This window comes from Callospermophilus lateralis, chromosome 1 (assembly GCF_048772815.1).
Source record: "Callospermophilus lateralis isolate mCalLat2 chromosome 1, mCalLat2.hap1, whole genome shotgun sequence".
Lineage (NCBI taxonomy): Eukaryota > Metazoa > Chordata > Mammalia > Rodentia > Sciuridae > Callospermophilus > Callospermophilus lateralis.
Genome location: NC_135305.1, coordinates 173181096 through 173207143, shown reverse-complemented (window position 1 = coordinate 173207143; position 26048 = coordinate 173181096). Strand labels below are relative to the sequence as shown.

General features: G+C 36.6%; 1 protein-coding gene across 4 annotated transcripts in view; it reads right to left on the bottom strand.

The window, feature by feature from the left end:
* Fhit (fragile histidine triad diadenosine triphosphatase) overlaps positions 1-26048 on the bottom strand; it is a 1398971-nt gene that overhangs the window by 1097853 nt on the left and 275070 nt on the right. The window contains exon 1 of one of the 4 annotated variants that reach the window (XM_076867927.1): positions 24171-24227. The exons of the other annotated variants lie outside the window; for them this stretch is intronic. The gene's annotated coding sequence lies outside the window, so the exon portion shown is untranslated. Of the gene's footprint in view, positions 1-24170; positions 24228-26048 lie in introns of those variants that run through there. 4 annotated transcript variants of the gene reach the window in all.

Genomic DNA, 26048 nt, shown 5'->3' with positions numbered 1-26048 from the left:
AACTAGGATGGTGGATTGAATACTGAGATCCAGATCCATTAAGAAGCTGTTTTCTAGCAATAAGCCAAGGAACATGTCTACAGTCTGCAAGTAATTTACAGAAATAAAAACTGTGCCTGAATATCCCACACAGGCTTGCCTGAGTTGTCATCTTTTATAAAATTTCCTCACACTCCCAAGTTACTCCAAAAATATTTTTTAAAGAAATGGTATAGAACAGCAGTTAAGAGTTTAGACTCTAAAGTTAAATGGTGTGTGTTTCAACACTGCCTGTGCTACTTATTAAACATGAAACTGTAATCACTTTATTTCACTTTTGGAGCCTCTGTTTCCTTATTTGTCAAATGAAGAAAATACCACTCTTCATAGGGCTGCTGAAAAGGATTAAATGAGATAATTTATATAAGGCATTTAAAACAGTGAATAGAACTTTATAAAGGCTAATAAATGTCAGCTGTTTCTCTTATTTGATACTTTAATGATCAATAATTTTCTTCCCTAAAAGGGTATGGCAATTTAAGAATATTCATATAGTGGGCTGGGATTGTGGCTCAGTGGTAGAGCCCTTGCCTGACATGTGTGAGGCACTGGGTTCGGTTCTCAGTGCCATAGATAAATAAATTAATAAAATAAAGTTCTATAAACAACTAAAAATATTTTTAAAAAAGAATATCCATATACTTGATATACAATTGCTTTCCCTTATTGATGGGAGCTACATTCCAAGACCCACCAGTGGATACATGAAACCACAGATAATACTGAACATATATTCTATGTTTTTTCCTATACATACTTTGTCACTTAAGGGAAACATCTTTATGGCTTCTCTTTGGCACATGTAAATTACCAGCATCATACTCTTTGGGGCCTCTATAAAATAAAATTAAACATTACTTGAACATAAGCACTGCAATACCTCAACAGTGGATCTGAAAACCAAGAAAGCTACTAAATGACTAATGGGACAGTAGTAAATGCGGGGCAGATACGCTGAACAAAAGGATGATTCACATTCCAAGTAGGACAGAGATGTCATCATACTACTCAGAATGTATGGTACATGGTTTGAAACTTAGGAATTGTTTGTTTCTGTAATTTTCAATTTAATAATTTGGGGTCAGAGTTGACCACAGGTAACTGAAACCTCAGGCAGTCAAACTACAGATAAGTGGGGACTACTATATACTCACTCATTTACAATATTGTATTATTCACTTTTCCACATAAGACTAATGAAGTGACATTTCAGAATCCCTTAGTCCTGAACACTGACATTCATTTTTAGTATAGATCTGCAAAGGAAAATGAAGGGATCAAAACACTTCAAAAGCTGTCAGCCTCTACCCCTCCACACCCCTTGTTTTATGAACAAACTCCACATGAGTCCAGCTGCACCTCTCAGGGAACACATCTGAAAGTTCCTGATTTATAGAAATATTTATTTTGGGGTTTGGGGTTTATTTTTCCAGGTTTATCTTTGGGAGAGCTTGCTAAAGCTGACAGTACAGCAATTTTATTAAACCCTGTTCAATTTCAACATTTTCAAAAAAGCATATAGAAACCACACTGGCAGTGGCTATTAAAATTTCCCAGTAGATGCCAAAAATAATAAAAGGACACTTAAATGACCATTTTTGAGCAGAGCCAACAGCATGTGGCCTAATTATCCAACTATGTGAAAAATTCTATGGATTTTTACCAGAGTACAAGAGTTTGATATGCACAATTCAGAACGTAAATGCTTACTTCACCATGTATGCAGAGTTTTTCAAGTCTAAATATTAGGCCCAGGTTTATTTGCCTCCTAATTAACTTAGAAGAAATGACAAATGGACTATACAGTAAGAAGTTGATATGATCCACTGGAAAGACACTGGTGAGTACGAGTAAAGAAAACAACATTGTGTAAAGTGTTTTCCTTTATTTATGTCCATTCAAACCTCTTGAGTTTGGAATCATTATGCACATTTTATAGGTTAGGAAACCAATGCTCAGAAAAAGTAAATGCCTACACAATTGAATAAGTATCAGAGGTGGGGTTTTGGTATTCTCCACTCGCCCCTTCACGTGCATTTTGCACTCTTCTCTGCCCTGCTAGAGATCTCTTCTTTAAAGAACTTTGCTTATTTTTTAACTTGTTTTTCTTTTGGAGATGGGGTCTTGCTATGTTGCCCAGGCTGGTCTTGAACTCCTGGGCCCCAATAATCCTCCCACCTCAGCCTACCAAGTGCGGGAAGTATAGGCATGCAACACTGCACTGATTTCTATGAAAATTTATAGACTGAGCACCCGTGCTCTTTTGCTTCTCTTGGGCTCAGACTATGGTGGGCAGGATCAAGAAATCAGAAGATAGGAGGAAAGAGTTCGGGTATTTATTCCCCATCTCCTTCCTCCTCCCACCCCATTTCTTATCTGTGAGTTCTGATAAGTGTCCATGTTCCTCTACCTATGACTAGAGTTCTTATCTAAGGCCCCTCTTTCAGGCTGGGGCTGTAGCTCAGTGGCAGAGCGCTAACCTAGCATGTGAGAGGGCCTAGGTTTGTTCCTCAGCACCACATAAAAATAAATAAAATAAAGGTATTGTGTCCAACTACAACCAAAAAACAAACAAATAAATAAATAAAATAAAAAGTCCCCTCTTTCTCGTTCCTCACTAGGGCTATCACTGGGTTCAGGTAACTCTGCTCTCTCCTTTTGTTACTTAAGACTTTCCATAGTTGCCTCACTATCCTTTTGGTTCCTGTAACTCTAAATACATCTCTGTCAGTATTCTAATCTCTGAGCCCTCTGTGAGCCCTCAGTTTGAGTGTGAAATCCATTTTCTACTGGAGAAAAAAAGGTGATCCTCGCAGTTGATATTTTCCTCTCTTGGCTTCCCCTGCTAATATGTGCTCATAGTGAGACAGTCCACCCTACCCACATAGCCATTTTTATAACAAGCATGATTAAGGATGAGCCTAAATATATTGTTACCTGTGTGTTGGTGGATAGTTTGAAACAGTAGTTTACCCCTATCCTGCAGTCAACCATTCACTTAAATTATGTGTTGTTCTGAGTAGCATGATGAAATCTCATTTCACCCTGCTGCATCCTATCTGAGACATGAAACATCCTTTTGTCTAATGAATCCATGCCATAGATGCTACCTACCCATTATTCACTTAGAAGCTGTCTTATTGGGATCAAGTGTCAGAGTATTGTAGTGCTATGTTAAATTAACTCTTATGAAGTAGATGACAATGCCTATGTCATCACCTCACTTCAGCTCATCATGGAGGCACTATATCATCTCACATCAGCACAAGAAGGGCAAGCACAGTACAATAAAATATTTTGAGAGGGAGAAGCCATATTCACAGAACTTTATTATTGTACATTTTGTTATAATTGTTCTATTTTATTATTACTTATTGTTGTTAATCTCTTAACCATACCTAATTTATAAATTCAACGTTATCATATCCAGTATATATAGAATTTGGTATTCTCTGGGGTTTTAAACATCTACTAAGAAGGATCCAAGATGGCGGGCCAGAGGGAGGCAGCATTCTGTGTCACTCCATGAACTGGGTCTCAACTAGTGGGAATATGCTTTGCTCAGAGTGATAGAGGACCACTCCACAGCTCCACATGCAGGAATCACGGCCACCATGCCATGTGGGGCCCCAGCCTAAATGTTAGAACAGGACTCCCACCCAACTCCAGACTACTCACCAACGCAGGCCTCCCTGGTACCTTTCCTGGACCACCAGCCTTAGTACTGGTACAGAATTCCCAGATGCCACTTCCTCGAAGAACACTCAGCCCCTACCCATGTGCAGGAACTCCAGGGGCCACTCCAATGTGGACCCCCACCTACAAATGTTGGGCTCCCCCAGTAGCCTCCATCTTGGGACTCGGTAGATTCTGCCATAGTCCCCTAATAGCAGTAGCCTGCCTGCACCTGGGGACATCACAGGCTCTGAAGAAAGCTGATAGCCGCAACACTGCACACCACAGAGCTCATCCCTGAATGCATCATACAACGCCATTGCCCAGCTCCCCCAACCCGAACAGACACCCCATCGTTGAAAGCAGCAGCCTCCATCTTGGGTCACTTTCATCACCATCTTTAGTCAGGGAAACTACCAGTTTGGAACACCAGATAGCCAGGTGACATATTGGAACTCTACAGTGGCACATAAGCCTATAGGGTAAAAATGGTAACGCCTTGGATCCACAGAGCTAGAAAGAAAGACACATGAGCAACATGAAAAGACAAGGGAAAAAAGTGCCCCAAACAAATCAATATACCACATTATTGGAATCCATGGCCAGCAGAACACATGAAATTACAAAGAAAGAGTTCAGGATGTACATAATTAAAATATGATATAAGACAGCAAATACAGGCAGCAAAAATCATTTTGACAAAGGGCTACATAAGCAAATGCAGGAAGCAAAAGATTACTTCAATAGGGAGATAGAGTTCTAAAGAAATCCTTAAAATGAAAGAAATAATAAACCAAATTAAAAGCTCAATGAAAGCATCACCAACAGAAATTAGCACTTGGAAGACAGGAACAAATAACCAAATAACCCCGAATGCTAATGGCCTAAATTCACCAATCAAAAGACATAGGTTAGCTGAATGGATTAAAAAAAAAAAAAAAAAGACTAAATATGTAATCTTGAGGAGAATGCAGACCACACAGTGAAAATGGTAAGTAACCATAGCAAGACATTCAAGAAATATGGGATAGCATACAAAGATCAAATTTAAGAGTTATTGGGATAAAAAAAGAAAGGTCTAGAGTTCCAAACCAAAAGAATGCACAGTCTATTCAAAGAAATAATACCTGAAAATTTTCCAAACATGAAGAAAAAATTGGAAAACCAAATTCAAGAGACTTACAGGACACCAAATGTACAAAATCAGAACAGATCCACACCAAGGCACATTGTAATGAAAATGCCTAGTATAGAGAATAAGGAGAGAATTTTAAAAGCCATGAGAGAAAGGAATCAGATTACATATAGGGGGAAACCAATTAGGTTATGTGCAGATAATAACAAATTAGGTTATTTTTCAAACCAGATTCTGAAAGCTAGAAGATCCTGGAACAACATATATCAAGCTCTGAAAGAAAATGGATGCCAAGAATTTTGTATTCACCAAAATTAAGCTTTAGATTTGATGATGAAATAAAAACCTTCCATGATAAATAAAAATTAAAAGAATTTAAAGCTGGAAAATCTGCACTACAGAACATACTTGGCAAAATATTCCATGAAGAGAAAATGAAAAACAACAATGAAAATCATCAGAGGGAGGTGTTACACTAAAGGAAAAGCTAACCAAAGGAAAAACCAAGTCAAGTTAAATAACAAAAATGGCTGGGACTGCAAATCATGTCTCAATAATAACCCCAAATGCTAATGGCCTAAACTCACCAATCAAAAGACATAGCCTAGCTGAATGGATTTAAAAAAAAAAAAAAGACCCAACAATATGCTGCCTCCAAGAGATAGACTGAAGGTGAAAGGTTGGGAAAAAATCATACCACTCACATGAACTGAGGAAGCAAGCAGGGGTTTCCATCAAATATCAAATAAAGTAGACTTTAAGCTAAAGTTAATCAAAAGGGACAAAGAAGGACATTTCATACTGCTCAAGGGAACCATACACCAAAAAGACGTAACAATTATAAATATATATGCCCCAAACAATGGAGCATCTATGTCCATCAAACAAACTCTTCTCAAGTTCAAGAGTCAAATTGACCACAACAAAATAATTCTGAGTAGCTTGTTCACTACTGGATAAATCTTCCAAACAAAAGCTGAACAAAGAAACTATAGAACTCAATAATATAATCAATAACAGATTTAACTGGCATTTATAGAATATTTCATCCTTCAACAAATGAATACAGTTTCTTCTCAGCAGCACATGGATCCTCCTCTAAAATAGACCATATATTATGCTACAAAGCAACTCTTAACAAATACAAAAAAAATAGAAACACTACCATTCTATCAGATCACAATGTAATGATATTAGAAATCAATGATAAAATAAAAACTAAAAACTACTTGAACAACTGGAGACTAAATAATATGCTACTCAATGAACAATGGGTTGCAAAAGACATCAAGGAGGATTCTTAGAGGTAAAAGAGAACACTCATTTAAAAGATTTTTAGAGGTAAATGTGAACACTGATATAACATATATAAATCTCTGGGACACTATGAAGGCAGTACTAAGAGGAAAGTACATTGCATGGAGTTCATTCCTTAATAGAAGAAAAAGTCAACAAATAAATGACTTATCATTACATCTCAAAGCCCTAGAAGAAAAAGAAAAACAAATCAACACCAAAGGCAGTAGAAGACAGGAAATCATTAAAATTAGAGCTGAAAGCAATAAAATTGAAACAAAAGAAACAATTGAAAAAAATTGGTGAACCAAAAAGTTGGTTCTTTGAAAAAATAAAATAAAATTGATAAACTCTTAGCCATGCTAACAAAGAGAAGGAGAGAGAAAACTCAAATCACTAATATATGTGATGAAAAAGGAGATATCACAATAAACACTATAGAAATACAGAAGATAATTAGAAACTATTTTGAAAACTTGTACTCCAATAAAATAGAGAATATTGAAGGCATCAACAAATTTCTAGAGGCACATGAGTTGCCCAAATTGAATCAGGATGATATACATAATTTATACAGACCAATTTCAAGTGATGATATAGAAGATGCCATCAGAAGCCTACAAACCAAGAAAAGCCCAGGACCAAATGGATAGACAGCTGAGTTCTACAAGACCTATAAAAAACTAATATCTGTACTCTACAAATAATTTCATGAAATAGAAAAAGACAGAGCACTTCGAATTCATTCTATAAGGCCAATATCACCCGGATTCCAAAACCAGGCAAAGACACATCAAAGAAAGAAAACTTCAGACCAATATCTCTAATGAATATAGATGCAAAAATTCTCAATAAAATTCTGGCAAAGTGAATACAAAAACATATCAAAAAGATAGTGCACCACGATCAAGTAGGGTTCATCCCAGGGATGCAAGGTTAGTTCAATATACAAAAATCAATAAACATAATTCATCATATCAATAGACTTAAAGATAAAAATCACATTACCATCTCAATTGATGCAGAAAAAGCATTCCACAAAATACAGCACCCATACATGTTCAAAACACTAGAAAAACTAGGGATAACAGGAACATATCTCAACATCATGAAAGCTATCTATGCTAAGCCCCAGGCCAACATCATTCTAAATGGAGAAAAATTGAAAGCATTCCCTCTAAAAACTGGAACAACACAGGGATATACTCTTTCACCACTTCTATTTAACATAGTTCTTGAAACACTAGCCAGAGCAATTAGACAGACAAAAAAAATTGAAGGGATACAGATAGGATAAGAAGAACTCAAATTAGCACCATTTGCCAATGATATAATTATATACCTAGAAGACCCCAAAAATTCCACCAGAAAACTCTAGAACGAGTAAATGAATTCAGCAAAGTAGCAGGATACAAAATCAACACTCATAAATCAAAGGCATTTCTGTACATCAGTGATAAATTCTCTGAAATGGAAATGAAAAAAACTACTCCATTTACAATAGCTCAAAAAAAAAAATACTTGAGAATCAACCTGACAGAAGAGGTGAAAGACCTCTACAGTGAAAACTACAGAATGCTAAAGAAATAAATTTAAAAAGGCCTTAGAAGATGGAAAGATCTCCCTTGTTCTTGTTTAGGCAGAATTAATATTGTCAAAATGACCATACTACCAAAAGCACTATACAAATTTAATGCAATTACAATCAAAATCCCAATGACATTCCTCATAGAAATAGAAAAAGTAGTCATGGAATTCATCTGGGAAATTTAGAGACCCAGATTATATAAAGCAATACTTAGCAAGAAGAGTGAAGCAAGTGGCATCACTATACCAGACCTTAAACTATACAGAGCAATAATAACAAAAACAACATGGTATTGGCACTAAAATAGACTGGTAGAGCAATGGTACAGAATAGAGGACACAGAGATGAACCCAAATAATTATAGTTATCTTATGTTAGACAAAAGTGCCAAAAACATACATTGGAGAAAAGACAGCCTCTTCAACAAATGGTGCTGGAAAAACTGAAAATCCATATGCAACAAAATGAAATTAAACCCCTATCTCTCACCATGCACAAAACGCGACTCATAGTGGATCAAAGACTTAGGAATTAAACCCGTGACCCTGAATCTAATAGAAGAAAAAGTAGGCCTAAATCTCCAACATGTCAGATTAGGCCTCAACTTCCTTAATAAGAATTGTATAGCTCGAGAAGTAAAATCAAGAATCAATAAATGGAATGGATTCAAACTGAAAAGCTTCTTCTCAGCAAAAGAAGAAATCAGTGAGGTAAATAGATAGCCTACATCATGGGAGCAAATTTTTACCCCTCACACAGCAGATAGAACACTAATCTCTAGTGTATATAAATAACTCAAGAAGGTAAACACTGAAAAAACAAACAGCCCAATCAATAAATAGGCCAAGGAACTGAACAGACACTTCTCAGAAGATGGTACACAACCAATCAACAAGTATATGAAATGTTCAACATCTCTAGCAATTAGAGAAATGCAAATCAAAACTACTCTAAGATTTCATCTCACTCCAGTCAGAATGGCAGCTATTATGAAGAAAGATAACAATAAGTGTTGGTGAGGATGTGGGGGAAAAGGTACAGTGAGTGATACACTGCTGGTGGAACTGCAAATTGGTGGAGCCAATATGGAAAGCAGCATGGAGATTTCTTGGAAAATTGGGAATGGAACCACCATTTGACCCAGCTATCCCTCTCCTTGGTCTATACCCAAAGGACTTAAAAACAGCATACTACAGGGACACAGTCACATCAATGTTTATAGCAGCACAATTCACAATAGCTAAACTGTGGAACCAACTTAGATGCCTTTAGTTGTTGAATGAATAAAGAAAATGTGGTATATATACACAATGGAATACTATTGAGCAATAAAAGAGAATAAAATCATGACATTTGCAGGTAAATGGATGGAGTAGGGGAATATAAGGCTAAGTGAAGTTAACCAATCCCAGAAAACCAAATGCCAAATATTTTCTCTAATATAAGGAAGGTGATTCATAGTGGAGTTGGAAGGGGGAGCATGGGAGAATTAGAAAAACTCTAGATAGAGCAAAGGGGTGGTAGGGAAAGGGAGAGGGCATGGGGGTAAAAAAGATGGTGAATGAGATGGACATCATTACCCTAAGTACATGTATGAAGATACAAACGGTGCGAATATACTTTATATACAACCAGAGATATGAAAAATCATGCTCTGTATGTGTAATATGAATTGTAATGCATTCTGCTGTCACATATAACAAATTTGAATAAAAAAATAAATTAAAAAAACATCTACTAGTGGGTCTTGTAACAGTTCTCCTATGGATAAGTCAATTACAACAATTGTAAAAAATGAAAATAAGCTAGTTGTTCAACAATAGAGTATAAGATTAACCAATTAAGTTACATAAATGTAATCAAATATTACAAATTATTAAAAATAATATATATATATTTCATGACATAAATATATTCACAATATAATATTAAGTTAAAAAAGAGAACACTAAACTCTATGTAGAATAATGAAATCTTTCTTTAAAAAATATATGATATATAAAAGAGAAATACTTAAACATCTCTCTCCAATAGAAATAAGATACAAGCACAGATGTAATTTTAAAGTATCTTTAAAAAGTCCTAAATACATTTAAAAATCGATGGTATTCATTTAATGATATATTTATAACTTGACATATGCAAAATAATATTTCAACATGTAAAAAACATAAATTCATAATGACATATTAAATTCTTCTCCAGACTAGGTCTTAGATATGTGCAGTTTACACTTACATATGTCATTCACTCTTACTACATTTTAAAATGCTCAAGAGCCACCAGTGGTAGTTGTTATTGGAGCCTAGGCGCTACCAGGTAAGCCTTAAAATCAGATGTGCAGAGTAAGATTTTTAAGATACTTATTTTTTCTCCTTTTTCATAATCATCATTTGTAATTTTACTATGTACCCATAACTACTTCTGCAATGAGAAAACAAAACCATTTTTAAATATTAATAACAGCACCCCCTCCCCATCTATGGAATAGTTTTTGGCTCATCTTCTTTGTAATTGATAGACTACACGCTTCCTAGAAGTGGAAACGTGCCATCCTTCCTTCCCCTCCTTCCCATTTCTTTTGGATAGTTATCTAGCTTCAGTTTGGGGGTATACTGCTGTTCTTCAGAGTGTCAGCTAAACCAGCTCCTGCTCTCCAGTGGTGCAACCAGGAATCTATCAGGATTCACAGCACTGTTTTAGCAGCGCTGATGGGCTTGTGGAAGGATATGGAATGGGGCCAGAAACTGCTTAATTTGAGGTTAATTAAATAGTGATGACAAGCTTTAATCTCCAACTTGTCATCAGATTGTAAACACTGATTGCAGCTGCAGCAATCTGCAATAAACCTATCAAGAGAAATCTTGACCAGAATGAAATGAGAATGCTGGTTTCCCAGATGAAGCTGTGAGGTGAGGTCATAGATATCCAGGCCCTTGTACCAAGGGAAACCCAAAAGAAGAGAAATTGTGGCAGCAACGTATCAGACCTGATTCCTGTCCAGTCCTACCAAAAGAAGAAATGTGCTTGATTCCATGCACCTGGAGGCTGAAAGAAAGCATGGTAGTGATATAAAATCAGAAAACTGAGAGCTTGGAAAAACTGTAGTAACACTACCTCTGCTAGCCACTGAGGAGGTTCCTATGGGAAAACCTGTGTGAACCACTACATGTTCTGAGGCCTCTGGACACATGGTTGTAGCACCAGAAGTAAGCCTCAGCAGTTCACTAGAGGGAAGGCAAGGATAGTGGCTCCAGAGTATTAGGTATTAAGCACTTCACATATAGTCCATCTGATAGTTTTCCTAAGTACTTTATACCCTCCCTTTTCTACTGACATGTAAAAGATGGGTAGAAGCCAGCCTAACTCCCTAATGCAAGCTCTAAACTGCAAACTACTCTGCCTTGAGCTGTGAGGCAATACTGAGTACATTAGATAGGTTTCCATCACTGACCAAAACATCTGACAAGAACTCAGAAGAAAGGAAGATTATTTTGAGCTCATGGTTTCAGAGATTCAGTCCATGGTGAGTTGACTCCATCACTCTGGACCTAAGGTGAGGTAGCATATCATGGTGGAAAACCATGGCGGAAGAAAGCTGCTCAACTCATGGTGGCAGAAAGCAAAGTTAGAGAGAGAGAGAGAGGGGAACACCAGGGACAAAATATAAACCCCAAAGGCACACCTCATGACCTACTTCCTCTAGTCGCAACTTACCTTCCTACAATTATCACCCAGTTAGCCCATTCAAATTATTAATCCATCTAATGGATTAAGCTACTGATTAGGTTACAGCTTTCACAATCTGATCATTTCACCTCCTGCATTAACCAAAAGCTTCTAAAAGATACCTCATTACAACATTATAACAATAAGGAGATGGTTAAGGTGGAAAAAAAGTCAAGTTTAAAAAAAAAAAAAAGTCTCCAAGGGGGAAGGTGCCAAATTGGCAGTTATGGGTGGCCTAGTGGAAAAGGATAGATGTGCCTTTTGCTAACATGTCCTAAATGCACCTCTGAAAGTCCCATTTCCAGTCCCATTTAAATGGAGAATCCTTTCTATTCTTCTAGATCTAGAACAGGACCATTTTCACATCTTCTGTGAAGCCCTTCCAAAACCTCCTTGTGAGATAGGCACCTTATATACTGCATATAAGAGTGGAAGGAACTATAAGGGGGATGGACACAATGAAGGGCTAGACACAGGGTCAAATGAAAACAAACATACAAGAAGTAAGTATCTGAACTGGAGATGAAAAAAATGAGGCAGAGAAAGAATGATGGCAGTTGTTGTCAAATAGTTAATAAACTAATATATAAGGTTTTAATTATATATTTTTCCCTAAAGCCTTTTGGACAAGTCAAATTATTCATTCATTCATTCATTCCATCATACTATGATAATGCTAGAAAAATAACAATGAGCACTATTCTATCAGGGTATGATCTAACAGGAATAACAAAGGAGACAAAGTTTATTTTGAGCTCATGGTTTCAGAGATTCAGTCCATGGTCAGTTGATCCCATCACTCTGGACCTAAGATGAGGTGGAACATCATGGCAGAAAACCACGGTGGAAGAAAGCTGCTTAACTCATTGTGGCAGGAAGCAAAGACAGAGAGACAGGGGGGCACCAGGGACAAAATATAAATCCCAAAGGCACACCCCATGACCTACTTGCTCTAATTACAACTTACCTGCCTAGAGTTATTATCACCCAGTTAGTTCATTCAAATTAGTAATAATCTTTTAAAAATTATATGAATAAGTGGAAAACACAGTTATAAGTACTCAAAATAATAGATAAATTAGAGGTTATGATTTTACCTAAGACATAGGACTGGAATCAATAAAGATAAAAATCAGGGGAATAATTTACAGTTCATTATTTGGAAGAAGTTTCAACAACCTACACAGTCTAGAAGTGATCTACCACATGAGCATGTTCTGGTCCAGGAATCGAATGTGGCCCAGCTGAGACAGAGAACTAAGGGTACATCTCCTGGTAACTTCTCAAGTCTCCTCTTACTCTAAGAAACTGACTCCACACTCTAAACAAAATATTTTCTCAGATGATAGTTAGAATTGACTAGATTAAATTTCCAGGAGAATGCGGCAATGTGTGCAGAAAAGAATCAGTTTCTGTAGCTAAACAAGAGTCAAGCAAAACTGAGTCTCCTAAACTCAGAAACATTCTATCTTCTCTTCACATACTGACACCTGTCTATTTTACTCACTGTTCTGTAAGTTTCATGAGGACAAAGGCACATGGTCCCACACATTACTGAACCATCAGTCTATGGCATACAAAATGTATTAAATACTGGTTAAACAAATAAATGAATGTGGTACTTAAAGTACGTAGGCTCACTTATAAAAAACTTACTTCTGCTCTTATGGGCTTTACAATTGAACTTCCTTGAATAATTAATAAACATGAAAGTCAGTCAATCACTTGCCTCCTGATTAATAGTCAGGGTCCCTTGTCCAAGAAGCCACTTAGTTCTATTAAAAATTAATACTTTTCCACTGAATAAATATACACTGTACATAGTACATCAAGGGTTCCACTTTTAATAAGCAATTAAGTAATGCAGAAAGACCAAGAGTCTATTAACTAAAAGAAAATTCCATGAACTTTCCCTCCAAGTCATCATTCATTTACTAACCCATTTCTCTCCTTATTTTAAAAATTATTTAGCTAACAAAAAAGTAGTTCTGAAAATAGAATAAATGACATATACAGGCTGGCCTATTTTGTTTGACATACACAGGCAAACACATGTGGTTTTGCTAAAGATTAGAGGGCTGCTATTCCTACATTAAGGCAGATCAATATGAAACTGAGACACTACATGTCAAATTGTAACGGTCTATTCATTGAAAAATTATGAACCATGCCTTAGAACTTAGCCAGGTCAGAGCTAAATTAAATTATTGATCTACATTCATTTTCACTTTTCTGGGTGACTATCTCCTAATTTTTATAACTTACATTATTGCCTATAGAGAAAATGAATCACTTTGTTCTAGGCCTAGGTTGTCTGCTGAACAACAATTTTCTAAAATTAATTGTCTTCTTGGTATCATTTGGATTTATGAACTGTGGTCCTCCTTCATGAACACCTAAACATTCAACATAAAATATACAAACTTTCATAACATGAACTCCAAGGGAAAGAGGGTAATTTTCATTTTGTCTCAATATACAGAAAAAAAGAAATGCTATTTCTTTTAACATCATTCCACAAACTTTATTGTTCATGATACACTACATTGATGAGAACAAAATGTATTCCATTGACTTTTAAAAATAACTTAACTGTATTCTTAAGCAAAGTGATATAATCAACACTGAAGTATTTTCAATCTTCAGACCTAAAGCTTCTTCAAGATGCCTAAACTCAAATTCTATAAGTAGTTGTATAAATTACTTTAGAGATTTCTTTAAATATGAAGAACTCTTATCCCTGACCATCCCCCAAGTGACAAAGAAATGTATTGTGAATTCTTCTCTCACCTACTGGAAAGGGGAGATGTGAAAATATTTTATAGGAAATGTAAATTCCACAATTCTGTGTTAATCCATGAAGAAGGGAAATGACATAGGAGTTTCTGGTGGGAGTGATCTTTGATTTGTGGCTCTTTTTAGCCAATAATGTTTGCCTACTGAGAGAATGTCTCCTTTTTAATAAAGTAGTGTCAGACACAGAGGCCTCTTTATTTTCTTTAATGGAGATACGCTCACTCTGACTTGTGCTGCAAATAAAGTAGAAATTATCCCTAATGTGTAGTTTGAACATTTGTATCAAAACATAGTGAAATGCTGTTTCAGATAAGCAAAACAGGTGAGCTGACAAAATGTCTGCCTCTCTCAGGTGGTAGAACCCTCTGCTGCTTCTCATGCTGACTGTCACTGGAAAAGCAACCAGCATTAGGGACATATCCCACAGTCTCACACGAATGCCAATCCCTGTCCATGGAACGAGGGGATTCCAGTATCATAGCAGGCCTGAGGGACTGACTTTCTCTATAGGTCTGCTCCAAAGCAAAGCACCTTTTGCACTTGAAATCAATGTCATCCAATGAAAACTCCAGAAGAAACTTAAATATCAGCAGCAAAAAAAGGTCTCTTGTGTGGCAAGAGACTGTGTTTCTGCCTGGTGACAAGAGGCAGTGAGAAAAACAGAGCAAGTAAGGGCTGAAGGGAGAAATCTCAAAGAAAGGCAGAACTCTGAAGTTGGAAAGGGGCAACATTTCAAACAGGAAGAGACTCAACCTCCCTCTTGGAAAGAAATGTAAATGCTATCAGAGAAAGGGTAGCAGGCTCTCTCCCCAGAAGCCCAACTGAAGGTCATTGATACTTTATAGTTTCTTCATCAAGTTTTGGCCCCTGTTACAGTTTGAATATGAGGCATCCCCCCCCACCCCCGCAACACTCCTATGTTAACTCAGTAATGTTCAGAGATGAAACATTAGATTATGAGAGCTGTAATGTAATCAGTGGTTTAATGCATTTTATGGTTTCATAATTAGAATGAACTAACTGGATGATAACTGTAGGCAGGTGGGGCATGGCTGAAGGAAGCAGTCACTGGAGACAAGCCTTGGGGTTTATATTTTGTCCCTGGTGCCTTGCTCCTTCTTTCTGCTTCCTGTCACCATAAGGCAAGCAATTTTCCTCTGCCATGCCTTCTACCATGATGTTGGGCCCAGAGCAATGTAATGAACCAACTATGGACTAAAACTCTGAAACTGTGAGCCCTAAATAAACTTCCTCTCCTCTAAATTGTTCTTGTCTTGACTAACAGAAATTAGGACCAAAAAGTGGGGTTGTTGCTGTGACTAATCTGATCATAGTGTTCAGAAGCCTTTGGAACTAGTTTGTGGGAGGATTTTGAAAAAAAAAAATGAAAATGCTGGCTAGAGAAATGTCAGAATGTTGTATGCAGAGTTTAATGGGCACTTCTAGAATGCTGGTAGGAATGCAGAAGTTGCAGACTGTGCTCACGAGGTTTCAGAGGGGATTTAGAGGGGATAGGACAAGAGGCCATCTGTGTTATATTTTGTTGAAGAACTTTGCTACATCTTGCCCATGTTCTGAGACTTTGTATGAGGCTAAATGTAAAAGTGATGAACTATTTAATCTGGTAGAGGAAATTGTATTCAGGCAGTGGCATGGGTATGGCTGGAAACTTTAAGCCAGGTAATTAAGAATGGAAAGCAGAGGAAAAAAAAGTTGCAGTTTGGCCAGAAAAGCACAGTAAAACTGGTGCCAAGAAAGCTGTGGTTGCTAAAGAGATTATTGACACTGAAAAGAAGCTAAGCACTTTGCACAGAGATAATAGGTAAGATGCCTTGAGGGAATCACTGAAAACCAGCAAGTAGACATCCTAGTCAGGCTCAAGAGTGTAAAAAAGAAAACTCCTTTGAGAAGAGAGCATGGGGGCAAAGGATCACACAGGAATACCTAGGAAATTATCTCCCCAGGATTCAGTTCACCATGCTCAACCATGGGGCACTCAGGCCAATGCATCAATGGTCCAAAGGGACTCAGCTACTGTTTGAGCTAGTGGCAAATCTTGGTGTCATCTACATGGTACTGATTCTGCAGGAATTCAGAATTCTGGAGTTAAGGGGTCACTGAGGCTTCTGCCAAGATTTCAGTGTAAGGCCTGGAAGGCCAGGAAGAGCATAGCAGGGTTGGAATCCCTGTAGACAGTCCCTGAGAGGGTAATGCATGAAGCTGAGAATGAAAGGAAGCTTCAGAAGAGAGCTACAGAATGAAAAGATGTCAATAACATGAAGTATCTGCTGAGGAAAGCTGCTGGATAGAGCCAGCCCAAGAAAGAGGCCTTAGGGAGGAAGCTGTTCATGCCCTTTGGAGCTCATACCTCTCTACTCTGTGCCCTGGATGCCAGACATGAAGTTACAGGACCTAATGTTTGCCCAGTGAGGTTTCAGTCTTGTTTTGATCCCATTCCTTTTTTCTATGCTCATATTCCTTTCTGTTGGAATGGGAATGTTTACTCTGTGCCTACTTCATATTAGATACATGTAACTTGATTTTTACTTTTTCAGGGGCTCACAGTTAATAATTTGCCTCAAATCTTAGAAAAGAATTTGGCCTTGGACTTTTGGGCAACATACAAACTGTTAAGATTGTAGGGACTTTTAAAGATGGACTAAACGCATCTTGCATTGTGAGACGGACAAGAGCTTTTAGGCACCAGGGGCAGAATGTTACAGTCAGATATGAGGTGTCCCCCCAATGCTCGGCATTAATGCAGGAATGTTTAGATATTAAATGATTAGATAATGAGAGTTGTGATGTAATGGGTGACTTAATTCATTTGATGGATTAATAATTTGCATGGACTAACTAGATGATATTGTAGGTAGGTGGGGCATGGCTGGAGAAAATAGGTCATTGGGCATGGATTTTGTGGTTTATATTTTGTCCCTGTGTCTCTTGCTCTTTCTGCTTCCCTTCTGCCATGAAGTTCTGCTTTGCCTAGGACCCAAAGCAATGGAGTCACCCAACCATGGAATGAACTTCTGAAACCATGAGTCCATAATAAAATTTTCCTTCTCTAAGTTGTTCTTGTCAGGTATTTGGGTCATAGCAATGAAAAACTGACTAACACAGTCCCATTGGCTTTTGTGTTTCCAGCATATAGTATATACTTCATTTCTCAGGAGGTGGACTTCATTAAGCAAACTCACAAGAACAACATATAAAATCAGAATATCAAAATAGTAGTCTATAATTTGCAATATAATTGTTGCACACATGTCAGAATGACCAGTGTGTTCATTCCCTTTCTGTAGATGTCTCCATGCAAAGCCAAATCCTAATCAGGCAGCAATTTGCAATGAATCTGAACGAGAAGAGTTCATTTGATGAATTGAATGTTAAAAGACACCAAGGGAGATGGAGTCACCGATGGGAGAGAAGACGCAATGTGTATTGGCTGCAGCTCCCTGCATCCATTGCCATAACAGGAATGGCCCTGCCAAGAGAACCACAGAGCTCCAAGTTCCTCATAGGAGGCTCTGTCTTCTCCAAAAAGAACTACATGAGTACTCCTTCCGCACTTCTATCACAATTTGGATGTAACAAAGTGTTTCTTTTGTTCTATAACACCTGCATCATTTTTCTCATTGCAAATTAAAATATACTCATTGTAACAAATGAACATACAAAACAATAGAACAAAAATTATTCTCATTCACCTAGAAAATTATGGGTGAATAATCTTTCAGTATTTCTATGTATCCATCTTAGAAGGACCATACAAACTTTCCATTTGGTAGACAAAAAAAGTTGCTTATCAGTAGTTCCACATGATTTGACTTGATATACACACATACAATATGTTAAAAGTAGGATCACATTTAAATTGCTTTGCTTCTTTTCTTTCATCTATCAAGGAATCATAAATAGCTTTCCTTGTCATTAAGTAATATTATGACAGACATTCTTGCATATAACTCTTTGCCAAAACTTCTAATTACTTCCTTAAAGAATACTCCTAGATAGAACTGTTGGGACAAAGGAGATATATATACCCTTACTTTCATCTAACAAAAGCAAAAGTTGAGGAGCTGTGCCTGTATAACCAACAGCCTACAATTCTTACTCTCTGATCCTTTTTAGAAAGTTTGCCAAATCTTGGTCTAGAGTCTATAAGTAACTGAGAGAGACTGCAGACATTTATTCTACAATAGGACACAGACTTCCCAATGTATAAAATTCACCAGGACTTGAAGCAGACCTCTTCTATTTCAAATGGTTTTTCTTGTTTAGTGTTTTTTTAATTGGTCCACAGTTCTATGTGATATAACTTCACTATTGAAGAATAATAGTAAAGAATACTATTAGAGGAATATAGCTTCATTGTTTGTAACATAAATTATTGTACCTAATAAACAAATGATATCCAAAAAACAAAATAAATATTAAAAATTTCTTTCTTCAGCAATATTGCATAGTGAGCTATAATAAAAAATGTTCTCTAATCACTTTTAATGAAAAAATTGATTACTAAATAAAAAGACTGAAATATTGCATATCTTATGTCTTTGGTTTAAAATAGCTAAGAATTTCAGACTAGATTCCTACTTTATTCATAATTAAAATTCAGAAATTTGGCTAAGGAAATAACATATTGTACTTTTATTGAAAAAGAATCACACAGACCACACTTAAATTATTACAAATTCCTCATTAATTAGATTTTAATCTACACGACTATACCATATGCTAGAAAACCACCCAAACACAAACTCTACGAGATGGTTTTACCACCATTACTTTGAGAGCCATTTAAAAGATTTTCTATGGGATAAAGATTGGGTGATTTATCATGGTTTTATGCTCCTTTAATCTGTTCCATCTTCCCATTGTAAAATAAATATTGGTTTTAAAATAAATGGTTCTGCCTAGGTTTTGATGAGAAAAATTGCTCTGTAAATCACAAGCTCACGTGTGCCAAATGCTAAGCCCAATGTTAACTAGCCCATTCTGAAGAAAAATAAGTCAATTTTATGGAACAAAAACCTAAGGGTGACAATTACTTAAATATACTATGAATGATTCCATGTAACTAATGTGAGATATGAGATTCCCCACTCTGTATTTTTTTTATTCTCAAGATAACCACAAGTTTATATCAAAACTGGTCCTTCAACTAGATTTTTTTAAAATGTGCTAAGGACCTTAATTTTTATGATATCCTTTCCTACTCCAGTATGCAAGTTACAAAGCTAAAAGTAAGAATCTGATGGTTATATAACATCTTTATCAAATACCTTTTTCCTAGATAATCAAATCAGTTTAACAGTCAGCTACTTAGACTAATATTATAATGATTTGTTTAATGTCTATCTAATTCATAAAAGTCTGTTAGCACCAGTACAATAACCTAGTATACAGCAGGTATCAATAAATATTTATTGAGTGAATGATTGAATTTTCATTCTAGAAAGCTAGTCAGCTAGTCATGACAAAAGCTTAGAAAATGTGTAATTTATTAGAAGATAGGTTTTCATGTGTATTGCCATGAAGAAGTTATTCAGAATATTCTTTTGAACTTTTATTTTCTAGTAGATCTATATTTAAATCTACTTTTCTATTTGTGTCCTCTTTCATCCCTCTCCTTCCCCTCTTCCCAAACATTGATAAGTTTGTCAAATATTAATATACTTTTGTTAGTCTCTTAAAGAATCACCTTTTGCTTGGTTGCTCTTCTCTATAATTCTTTTGTATTCCATTCCATTTGTTTAATAATATTTCATATTATTCCTTCCCTCAACTGTATTTGGGTTTACTTAGCTATTCTATTCATATCTTTTTGGTTCAATGCTTACCTCACTAATAACAAATCTTCCTTCATTTCTAATACATGCATCATGAATCTATAAATTCCCCACTATGTACATTCCCCAGTACATTTTTACAGGACTGGGAATTCTGTAATTTTTGTTGTTTAATTCCAATTATTGTTCCAAAGTATCTAAATGACAACTTGATAATTGAGGTTTGCTTTCTAATAGCAGTGCCTAAGTTTATCCTTTTTTTTTCCCCATCAACCCTGTTCTGTTCTAAGTGTCACTGGCACCAAACAATCACATAAAGTGACAGCTTTTAACTTTCAGTATGTCATCAAGCACATCTAGCTGTTAGGTTGGCATATCCTAATGCTAAAATTGCCCCATGTCTGCTATTGAGTTCTTCAGTGAAGATAATTTGCAATTGAAAGATATTGTCATGGAATACAACTTTAATTTATTAAGTTATTTAATTAATGAAGACTTTGATATGACATCATAAAAACTCATAGTGTAGCAGAGTAATGGTCTATTTTAATTGTTATGGGCTAATGAGAAAAGAACAAAGGCAGAATTAATATGTAAATGATGTGTTTACATCAAATGAAAGCCAAATGATATTAGAGAATACTGTACTAAGGAAGGTTTTCCAACCTTTCAAACAGAGAAAAGTGTTGAGAGAATTGACTCACCCACATCATCAGGAGAGGCATGCCGAAATAAGAGAACTTTTGCCACAGCAGTCTGTATCACAACAAAGGCAAAAATCCATAAACTTGTGGAGGTTATCCTAAGATAATAATCAGCTTAAAATGAATCCATAATATGATGCAAGTCCTATGAAGATAAACAAATCAGAGCAAGGAGATAGTGCATGATAGGGAAGGGGACCACTTCTGTGGTCAGGGAAGGAAGAATGGATTCTCTCAGGAGATGACATTGTAGTAGAAACCTGAGTATGGTAGGAGGCAAAGATACATCTACTGGGGAAGACTGACTGACAGAAGCAATAGCAAATACAAAGTCACTGATGTAGGAATGAGCTTGACACATGCGAAGAGTGAAAAAGCAGTGTGTGTTGATGGGATTGTAAATTAGTACAATCATAATGGAAATCAGTATGGAAATTCCTCAAAAGGCGAGGAATGGAAATACCATATGACCCAGCTATACCACTCCTCATTGTCTATCCTAAAGAATGAAAAGTCATCCTCCTTTAGTGATACGTGCATACGCGCATTTATAGCAGCACAAAACCCAATTTACAATAGCCAAATTATGGAACCAGCCTAGGTGTCCATTAACAGATGCATGGATAAAGAAAATGTGGTATATATGTACCCTGGAGCTTTATTCAGCCATAAAGAAGAATAAAATTATGTCATTTGTGGGAAAATTGGATGACACTAAGAGTATTATGTTAAGCTAACTAAGTCAAACTCAGTAAAGAATCATATGTGTTATTTCATTTGTGGAAGCTAGACAGAAAAAAAGTAGTGAAGGATCTCATGAAAATAAAGGCAAATCAATATAGTAAAAGGACCCGGGAGAGGGATAAGGGGGAAATACTGGGGAATAACATTGATCAAACTATATTGTTATAGCATGTGCACATATGTTTGTGTAAAAACAAATCCCACCATTATGTACAACTTTAAGGCACCAATAAAAAAGGTACTGAGCTTTTCAGAAAACTGAAGGAAAAAAATGAAGGGTGGGAGGGAGGAAGGGAGTTGGCATGAAAGAAGAAAGAAGGGAAGGAAGCAATGAGAATAGATCACAGGGAGAGACTGGTATGCAGTGAGAGAGGTATGCAATGAAGTGGGAAAAAAAGCCAAATATTGAAGGGCCTTGAAGTCATGGCAAAGAGACTGGATTTACTCCTGAGGATGACGGGGAAATAGTACAGGGTCTTATACAGTTTGTTAGAGTACTAGAAAGGGAGATGGGAGTGATGGGTACCAATTCAGGCTTGTTAGTTTACTGCATAGATGTAGTCTACTCTGACTGAGACAGAATCAGCTGAGTGGAAGAATGAGGGTAGGGGTTGGAAGGGGAAGGTAAAAGAGAAGGTGTACAACAGTTGATTCAGAGAGTAGAAGCGTTAGGTAAACCTATAGGACTTCCACAGAGAGCCGAGTATCCACTTGATGCTTGTGGACATAAAGTAAGGCAGTCAGCAGAATTGTATTCGTCTCCATCCAATCACATTTAGACCCAAGTAGACAGAAAGCCAAGAGAAAGAGTTTTTCCAGATAAGGATAACAGAGATGAGCAAAAGAGTTGAATGTGCTTGTGGAGGAGATGAATCATAGCCTCTAAGATGGGGGGAGGAAAGTGGGAATGAGGCGGCTGAGGAATAATATATGAAAGCAACAGGTCAACAGATTGGAAACCCCAAGGGATCATGGAACTCCAGTTGGAGTAGAGATGCAAATATCATGTGAGGTAGCATCCTTGAAAAGTCAGGAGGGGTGATCAGAGAAAGCAGAGCTTTCAAAAACATTTTGAAGGTCAGAACAGTGTTTCTTGACAAGATCACAATTGGCATTTGAGGTGAAATAATTCTTCATGTGCGTTTCAGTCTCACATACTAAATGACATTGAATATCATTAGCTTCTGTTCTCTAAATGCTAGCAGCATTCCTTACATTTGTAAATACTCCCTAGGACAGTGGAAATTACTAGGTGGCAAACCACTGACTTGAGGTATGAACACAAGATAAAAGTTCATAAGGGATAAACTCAAGGAACTAAAAGGCCATTTATGTCTCTTCTATATGATGGCTTTTACCAAAAATGATGCAGAAAAGTGATGAATGTAAAGACCATAGGCTAGGAGGTAAAACCTTCAAAGAATACAGAGTAGGCCATATTACAGTTTGATGACATGTCCTTTAAAAGTGCTTCTATGTATAAAAAAGAATTTAAAAGTGACAATTAGAATGAAGGTTATCAAACCCACTGCTAGACACTGAGGAAAAATAGCCCCTGCATGACAGAGTAACAAGGAAGTCTCTCTATTATTGTGTAGCCAAGAGTATCAAACAAGGGCTGGGCGTGTAGCTCAGTGGTAGAACATTTGCCTAGCATTACACTGGCCCCTTGGTTTGATGTCAAGAAAGGATGAAAGAAAGAAAGAAAAAGGAGAGAGATAAAGAGACTATCAAGTAAAGTAGTACTGTCCAAAAGAAATTTCTATGATGTAAATGTAATCCATGTGCTCTATTAAAAGACCCAATATTCCAATATCCCCTACTGAGCCTCTAACATGAGTGCAGTATGTCAGCAGAACTAAGTCTTTTGCTTTGTTTAATTTTTCATTAATTTAAATATAAATAGTTACATTTGTCTAGTTATTACCATACTGAAAGATCAGAAGAGTAAAAGGTGAAAGAAAAGCAGGTGTGGGTCTAGATAAGTGTGTAGGATTATAGCAGAAAGATGACAGAAGTCATGCTCATAGCATCTACATTTTCAATAAACAGGATCAAAAAATTCATTTTAATTTATTTCAGCCTCCTCCCAGACCAAATTCTGTACTACATTGTTATGGAAGACATTTGAAAAAATAAAAACTCTTCAAAAGTCTGAAATACCACCACTGAGTAAAAATTATTCCTTCTTATAGAAGCATCTGGTATTAATAGACTTTGACTATTACCTATTTTTCTGAAATGGCCTAAGTGTAACTTTCCCCAAAGATGGATATTCTATCTCTAACAAAGTAAGAAAAATATAACTTCTGAAAATTCCCTTTTAAGAGATTTTATCGTTTTTTAGAAATTATATTTCTTGCATTTCATTTACAAAATAATATAAAGAAAGTTGTTCTTTGATATCCAAAATGGGGCAAATATTCAAAAGGAGGCAAAAGAATTCTAACTGGCTACAAACTGCATGCCTATAATTTCTGTCTTAACAAGGTGATAAAATAATGTGGTCAGAGGCTACTCCTCCATACAAACCCAGCCATATGCAGAGACGTCCAGAATGGCCTTGTGGTTATGCATTCAAAAGCTTGGTTGCAAAATACAAGCAACACTATTTATCTGCACTCACTAACCAAATGAACAATGGTAGTAAGGAGCCTAAGAACACTCACCTAATTGAAGAATTGCAATTTCAGGCAGGGGACAAGCACAGTACAGGTATCATCTGAATATTGCTTGACACTACATTTGATTAGGAATAAAGAAACAATGATTTAGTTTCTCTCAGTGCCTCCAATTTTCATTTCATTGTAATCAAAATATTCTCTCTAGCCTAGACAAGGGACAGAGTCCTTAGTTTAATATACCATAAATACATATTTAAGAATCAGAATCTGTGAGGTTAATCAGAACAGTACTATAACTGGTTAGAGTCAATCTATAGGAAATAAAGGTCAATTTCTCTTGAACCTTCAGGAAGAATCTGTATTTGGATGTTCTCACTTAGACCAGGAGCTGAGTATCCATCCTATCTTCCACATCCCTAAAGAGGTCTTATATATTAGTCTTGGTTCTAAACTCCAGGGTTTTGCAAAAGTCAAGCAGAAGGCTTAAGAACTGAAGAGCCTGTAGAGGTCTACAACACTGGTAAGACACAGTCTACCAGATGTCCAGCCTCAAAATCCACTTTGGGTCCAGGATATAGATTTATGTTTCCACTGTAATGAATTCCATAGTTTCTAGTACTTAAATCAGGATTGAATGAAGGCTATTCTTGCTCTCCTTTTCAGTTTCCCCCAATGGAACTTAGATCAACATGAAAACCAAAATGGATGTTGGTGCTCTACCTTCAACACTTCTTAACTCTTCTAATTTGAGGCTGCCACCATGGAACAGGAAGACTCTCAAAAAGTGAAAGTAGGTAAATGGATTGCTTAAGCCTATCTCAGCTACTTGGGAGAGACAAGTAATGAAGAGCAGCAGAAAGAAATTGAATTAATTCCAACCACCTCTCTCTGTCCACATGCCCCCTCTGGTGGAAGAACTAATTGGTAATGTAATAGTTATAATTTTTTTTAATAACCAAAATTTTAAAAAGCAAAGGCAATCCACAACAAGACAATCAGCCCCTGTAGCATTGAGAGTCAAAATGTAGTGATTAAGAAATATGAGCTACAACTGGAAAACCACTTTCAGATGAAGCAGTAGGATGAATGATTTACCAAAAGGTCAACACTGCTCTTTTATCTTCACCACCCATCAGTTTCCATTGCCCTCAATTTGTCTGGCACAAAACAGAATGAAGGTCATAAAATATTCACATAAAAATTTACTTTATTTTGCAACATTAAAAAAAGAAACATACTGTTGGATATCATCAAAGCAGGGTACGGACTAGCTTTTCTATTAGGATTTCTTGCAAACATTAGGAAAAAGTGTTGACATTTAAAACCCTGATATAAGAGGTAATGTGCTCAGCAAGTTCCAGAATTCTCTGTCTTGACCTTGGCTTTGAGGATCCACTGTTCTCAAGCAAAGGCTGGGGTAATCAACCTCCTCCCCAAACACCACACAAGTGGTTGCAGGAGGTAGGGAGAATATCAGACTTTCCCTAACTTGCACTCTCCCAGGAGTCAAACTTTCTTAATGGCCTCTGCTTTTAGATGGTGTGGATGATGGCTTTCAATTCTTGATACTCAGAGGAGCTGTAGAACAAAACACCTTCCAACTCCCATTTGACAATCTTTGCACAAAAGGAAACACAATGTTAAGTGAAATTATATTTTCTGACAGAAGGGATTCTGAAAATTCACGTATCTGCAAACTTCTAGAACCCTTTAACCAAACCAGCAAAACACATTACTGTTTTAACTGAAAGGATAAGACTGATTACATCAGAAAATGGGTCATTTCCCCATTCTTCCTCTGAATTTACCAATTCCATGTCTGATTTTGCATCTTTCAGACAATTTGAAATTTTTTGAGCTAGTAAAAAATTCTTCTCAGACTGTATAAAGGGGGATCTAAATATCTGTTACTATGTTTGTGCC